The sequence below is a fragment of the Triticum aestivum genome, chromosome 2A (genome assembly GCF_018294505.1).
Source record: "Triticum aestivum cultivar Chinese Spring chromosome 2A, IWGSC CS RefSeq v2.1, whole genome shotgun sequence".
NCBI lineage: Eukaryota > Viridiplantae > Streptophyta > Magnoliopsida > Poales > Poaceae > Triticum > Triticum aestivum.
Window position 1 is genome coordinate 22159845 of NC_057797.1, and position 7325 is coordinate 22167169.

Consider the following 7325-nt stretch of genomic DNA (forward strand, 5'->3'; position numbering starts at 1 on the left):
CGCTTCGTTGTTCGTTCCATGCTAGCCATAGGCCGTAAAGCCCCTGGATAATTGTTTGTCTCTCCGCTTCGCCTGCATCAGCAAACCAGCCCTACAGCCAACTCGTAATAGGATGAAGAGACGTCTGAGGAAGGAAAATTATTACATCTGTTGGATGAAGAATTAGTGGTGCGTGAGGACGGGACCGGAGCAGGCAAGCCCGGTCCCGAACTTCCACTATATACTTAGATAAGTTGCCATAGTCGGTTCATTGCAAACTGTATGGGACGATATACTTAGATACGTACATAGATAAACTGTCTCTATATTTAAGTAGATCTGGTTCAGTTTACAGAGATTGCCGGTCATCATAGGCCGTTCATGGTATAAAGACGTCACATTTAGCACAACCGTACCTGGTGGCGATTATCAGAGTGGTTCACTGAAACATAATAGTCTAATATGGGCTTTTCTGTTTTAATATTGTTTGCATCAGAGGTGGGCTAAAATCATTTTCCTTGCTACCTCTTTATAGTCTAAGAGTTTGTCTATTTGTAGAACAACAAAGAATAGCATGGAACATATAAATACCATGGACCACATGCATTTTATTCTGCAGTATTGTACAATACTACCTTACAATATTAGTAGTAGTACATCAGTAAATAGCTTGACACTCCAACACACCATCCAGGTCTTACAAGCAGTTACACTACACACGCATATAATGAAGAACTACATCTTTAATGTAGAAATCACCAACTTGATAATTAATTCATCCACGGATATCGAGTTGGTGTCCATGGTCCTTTGTCTTAGGTTCATCATTATGGCCTGTTATAAGTTGGTGGTTTGTGGTTAATACCACGAAAATCTCCCACGGAGACATCACGGTGGGACTCTATGGTAGTGGTAGTTTCAACATTTGCTATTTCAGCATTATTGTTCACGCCTACTGCATTGGTCGCACCAGAAACATGCCCGCCAAGGGATGAACTCATCCCGCTAAAGGATGCTTTGTGCTCTGCATTCATCACTTTGCGAGAGAATACAACTTGGCGCTGGTGTGCACTGCCCTCTAAGACATTGTAGGAGAACATAATTGCAAGGACAAGTAGTAGGCCAACAGTGTTCCTCTTCGCCATTTTCCCTCTGGATGAGTTAACAATTTTTTGTTATCTAATATGTGCATGTAATTAAGCGAGAAATCAAGGGAAATAATTTCATGGATATGTGTCATACTAGCTATATGCTACAAGGATATTGAAAATAGAAAGTCAAACGAGGAAGGGTTGAAGATCATAAGCATTTGTCGACGAGGAAGGGTTGAAGATCATGAGCATTTGTCGACGTTCAAGATGAGATTATATGTATCTATAGAGGCGTAAGCGACTACAACAAAGAGTTTACTAAGAGTGTACATGAATGAATTGCTTAGTTGGTTAACCATGCATCAATTTGGAGGTTGTGTAACTATAATAAAGTGGCTTTCGGAATTATCTCTTGAAAGATTTTTTTTCCGCATTCTAGAAACCTAGTTAATGGAGTAAAGATCATATATGATCTAACAAGATAAATTTCAAGCATGTTCGTTAGAAGTAAATTGTGCAAGTTCAAATTAATGTCTTGTCTATTACTCAAAAACAATAGATCGAGCATTTGCATAGAATGACAAATATTGAACCTAAGGTGTTAGTGGAAATATTATTAATTGATTCTATTTATTAAAACACCCTATGGTGACACACAATTAAGTAAAACACATGGTGAATTTTAAAATATATTATTCTGGCCATTGGTCATAATTATAAGCAGAAATACCTCACACAACTACCTAATTTTTGTCAACATGCATGTATTAGTTTGTTTCTAATTGGACAACATAATCTTTTCTCACTGCATGGTTTTGATAATCATGAGATCCCGATGTTGGAGCTTACTAAAAAAGAATTATAAGTTAATTGTATTACACAACAATATAGAATACATGCATTAAATCAAACATGGGAAAACATTATGGCAACTTACATGTTTCGAGCAACTCCCTGCTGGCAAGTATGTGACACTCGGAGCAGTTAACACACCTATATATGGGAGAAAGACTCAAGGTATAACTTGACAATAAAGATAACCATCTCTTCGTATAGGATAGTGGATGTCGGGCACGCGCAACTTTTACATGAATAATAATCATATACAGAAATCAAATTATCTTTGACATGTTCAGGGGAAGCTGAAGTGGAACGCATAATTTGTAACCAAGATAACAACAAAGTTATACAACTGCGCTCTTACCGAACAACCACTTCAGTTTGTCGGGATTATCTAAAGATATTGTTTAGTCCTTGTATATCTTTTCATTTTCTTGCACGTAGTTATATTTAAAAATTAAATTGCTTTTCATTGTTAAACCATATATGGTTGGTTAATTAATTATATTTCCAAATGAATGGGCAACTTGTCATCATGGTTTTAGCACACCTAGATATACTTATTATTCATTGTTATTCAAAAGGAAAAGGTATTCTTTATTGTCTTGAACAGCTTTGAGAAGATAAGTAGCCTCATTCTAAACCATTGGATATGGTATATATCATGATTTGCTAACATAGTCTAGGTTCTGGGAATATATCATCATAGGTCGTAGATCTTTACTTTCCCCTTATCAAAATATAGCATATATAATGTCATGATCACTAAATTTAACTTTCTTTGCATCCCGCAAAGTTACCTGAACACCACTTGTGCATGTAAATTCAACCTTCTAATCTTTGAAAGGAAAAAAAAATACAACCTTCAACACATGCGCATATTATGTGGCATCCGGTAACAAGGAATATAAGTGTAGCTAGCTTGCACTAATGAATGTTTACCCTACACCATAAAACCCTACCCGAGATGAGCTACTCCTAAATATAAGTCATTTTAGATATTTCAATATGCACTACATACGGAGCAAAATGAGTGAATCTACACTCTAAAATACGTCTATACATCCGTACGTAGTCCATATACAAATCTCTAAAAAAACTTATATTTATGAACGGAGGAAGTAGCAGATCTATCTCTTAAACCTTTATTACATATCTAGATAGATTACCATAGACGGTTCATTTACAAACCGCATGGGACCATATATATAATGCCTCAGATAGTTCAAAAATAAATAAATGTCTAAGATATATATACATTGAAAATCCGGCTTTACTATTTAGTACATCTGGTTCAGTTTAGGGAGATTGTTGATCATCACAAGTGGTTCATGATGCAATGATGACACATTTTAGCACAGTCGTCTCTGCTGGCAATTACCAGCGATGGGTTCATTGAATACAGTCTAAGATGAGTTGTCTACGATGGTTTCTCTACCGGCCAGTAGTTAGCTGCAGAGATAGACGGGATCATTTCTTAGCTAGGTACCACTTTGTTTATCTTGTTCTTGTTGAAGTACTACCAGGTCGAGTTTCACCAACCATGAAGGTAGCAAACAGCATCAACTATGCTTTTCAGCTTGTGAAGTCTCCTAGCTAATTGGTTTGGATGAAGGGATGCACATCACTAATTCTAGCTAGCCACTAATTCCTGCCAGCTAGAAAGGTCTTATAGCTGATGAGACAAAATCATCTCTCCAATAACGCTACCCCCATCCTATAACATTCCTTTCAGTATAGCAATTGCCACTATGCTTCGTAGCCAGGTAGACCTTATCATTCAGTATATATTGGTTGGCACTTAGTGCTCATGTTTTCCAGCGAATGTTGTCTTATATTACAAGAAAAATATTGGTGTGCATGTGACTTTCACAAACATACGTAGCCCATTTCTATGCTGCTACCAAAAAGTAATTATTTCTTATGAGAAATAGTCCTCCTGAAGAAAGATAAGCCGTTGCCTCTTGTCCATCTAGTACACTGCGTATGATATCATGATTTGCTAGCATATCTAGAGCGATCATGATCCCTCCATGAACATAATTAATATACCTTGCAGTGTACTTTGCTTACAAAGCATCTTATGTTGGCACAGCTCATGATTTTGTAGGAATGCTATCAGTGTATTAATTAATAAATATCATCACTGATTCGGAAAAATGTTTAAAAAATAGTTTAGAGACCCTTAGTTTGCGATGGATTTTTACTTTATCTTTTGCGAATAGGATGCTATTGATATTAATTGAAAAAATAGGCTGATAGATAAGTTTGATTCAAAAGTACGATGGATCTACTCTTATAACACTCTTATCTAATTCACACATGTCCTTCGTTATCTTAATTATATTCTCTCATTAGTAATTTTTTATTCACATCGTCAAATCCATTATATATCAAGTGAATCATTTTAATTGGTTATTAAAATTTAATAAGAGTCTTTTTTAATTTAAACTTTTAAGAGAAATTCTGAGAAAAAGTACCTGCTTTAATGGGCCCCGCAAGTAAGATTCCGTATCTCACACCTTGGCTCACTCTTTTTGTGTGGTTACTGTTTTATATATTGTAATAAGGAATAGTTATTTTTAAATAAATCATGAACTTTTTTAATGCATGAGCATTTTTTATAAATTTTTAAACATTATTGAAATCTTTGGTCATTTCTAAAACTCATGTACAGTTTAAAATACTTGAAACATTTCTAAATTGGTCAATATTTTTTATAATTCAGAAACACCTTTCAAATGTGGTGAACATTTTCAAAATTTATGAGTACTCAAAAAATTGTTAATTGATTTTACTACTAATGAATGTTTGCTTTCATTCCTGAAAATTAATGAATCCGTGAATATTTTTTTAGTTTAATAAAAGTTTCCAAAATTCATAAATATTTTTTAATTCATCAACATTTTTAAACTTTGTGCGTATATTTAAACTTTGTGAACATTTCTAAAATGTATGAACTTTCTTGAATTGACGAATATCTTTTTTAAAATAAGTGAACCATTTTTCAAATATCTGGAATGTATATTTATTCCTGAACACTTCTTATAAATTCGTGAGATATTTTTAATTTACGATATAGAAAAGGCTCCAGATTTTTCATTAAAAACCAGCTCGAAAACTGAACATGGCGCACTTTCTGCAGTCTAGTGTTTCGATACAGCGCGAGCTCTATATCTTGCATGAAGCAAGACCGTAGCAACCTCTCGCTGTAGGTTTTCCCTACCTCCGCGTCTTATTGGGCCAGCCCATTAACATGCACACAGTAAGTAAAAAACAGAGAAAAGGGGAGTAGCAAGGTTCTAACCTGCAGGGATATCGCAAAGCGCTGCCAGGAAACTCTCCATTCGTGGTAAGTAGTAAGGGTAAGTCCAACTTGAGGCGATTCGGGTCGGTTTTCTATGTTTTTTTATATTTTTCTCTTTTTCTTTTCTTTTTCTTTTTCTTTTTCTTCTCTTTTTTCATTATTAAAAACATTTTGTATCATTGTTTTTTTATTTTTTGTTTATTATTTAGTTATTTTGGATTTCTTTGTTCTTTCTGGTTATTATGCTATATTTTTTGTATATGTCAACAATATTTTTGTAATACACATTTAACCTTTTTCCCAATAAAATTAAACATTTTTGTAATACATGGTGCAGATTTTAAAACATTTTTTAAATTCTTGATTAACAATTGTGAAATAAAAATTAACATGAAAATACATGGTCAACATTTTTTAATTCTTGATTAACAGTTTTTAGATGAAAAGATTAACATTTTTTAATAGATTGTCTACATTTTTTCTATACCCACATTTTTCAAACACTTGTTCAACTTTTTTGTCAAAGCTTGATTAACATTTTTATATACATGATCAAAATATTCATTATTTTTTAATACATGATTAACTTTTTTTTCTACACACATTATAATTTTGCAAATGCTGATTAACATTTTTAAAATACTTTTTCAACATTTTTCAAATGATTGATTTACATTTTTATATACATGATTAATTTTTTGCATCATTTGTTTAATACATGGTCAACATTTTTTCTATACGCATTTAAGATTTCCCAAATGCTTGATTAACATTTTTCAAATACAGGTTGAACATTCTTTTTTTCAAAATTCTTGATTAACATTTTCCTATCCATGATGAAAAAATTCATCATTTTTTAATACATGATCAAAAAACTTCTATTTACATTCCACATTCTTTCGAATGTTTGCTTAACATTTTTCAAATAATTGTTCAACATTTTTAAAACACTTGTTCAACCTTTTTAAAATACTTTGTTCAATATTTTTTGAAATGTTTTTTGGTAGAGTGTTTTTTTGTAATATGTATATTAAGAACATATTAAAGTATGAACACAAATATAAAGCAAAGCAAAATAAATGAAAATAGATAACAAAAAGACCAAAGAAAGGAGCCTGTGGCTTATCTCGCGCGTGGGCTAGCCCATCTCGATCACCCGTCCAGCGAGTCCGAAGGTGGACTCGCTGAAGGCAAGACATGGGGACTGTTGGAAATATGCCCTAGAGGCAATAATAAAAGCATTATTATTATATTTCCTTGTTCATGATAATTGTCTTTATTCATGCTATAATTGTGTTATCCGGAAATCGTAATACATGTGTGAATAACAGACACCAACATGTCCCTAGTAAGCCTCTAGTTGACTAGCTCGTTGATCAATAGATAGTCATGGTTTCCTGACTATGGGCATTTGATGTCATTGATAACGGGATCACATCATTAGTAGAATGATGTGATGGACGAGACCCAATCCTAAACATAGCATAAGATCGCATAGTTCGTTTGCTAGAGTTTTCCAATGTCAAGTATCCTTTCCTTAGACCATGAGATCGTGTAACTCCCGGATACCGTAGGAGTGCTTTGGGTGTGCCAAACGTCACAACGTAACTAGGTGACTATAAAGGTATACTACAGGTATCTCCGAAAGTGTCTGTTGGGTTGACACGGATCGAGACTGGGATTTGTCACTCCGTATGACGGAGAGGTATCACTGGGCCCACTCGGTAATGCATCATCATTATGAGCTCAATGTGACCAAGTGTTTGGTCACGGGATCATGCATTACGATACGAGTAAAGTGACTTGCCGGTAACGAGATTGAACGAGGTATTGGGATACCGACGATCGAATCTCGGGCAAGTAACATATCGATTGACAAAGGGAATTGTATACGGGGTTGCTTGAATCCTCGACATCGTGGTTCATCCGATGAGATCATCGAGGAGCATGTGGGAGCCAACATGGGTATCCAGATCCCGCTGTTGGTTATTGCCCGAAAGTCATCTCGGTCATGTCTACATGTCTCCCGAACCCGTAGGGTCTACACACTTAAGGTTCGGTGACGCTAGGGTTGTAGGGATATGTATATGCAGTAACCCGAATGTTGT

At 34.7% G+C, this 7325-nt stretch overlaps 1 long non-coding RNA gene across 1 annotated transcript; it reads right to left on the minus strand.

The window, feature by feature from the left end:
• Positions 1 to 563: 563 nt before the first annotated feature.
• Positions 564 to 2368, minus strand: LOC123184395 (uncharacterized). The gene is made up of 2 exons (XR_006492962.1): positions 2008 to 2368; positions 564 to 1131 (listed from the first exon to the last, which is right to left on the minus strand). It is a non-coding gene; the product is annotated as an uncharacterized lncRNA (long non-coding RNA).
• Between the last annotated feature and the right edge of the window lie 4957 nt (positions 2369 to 7325).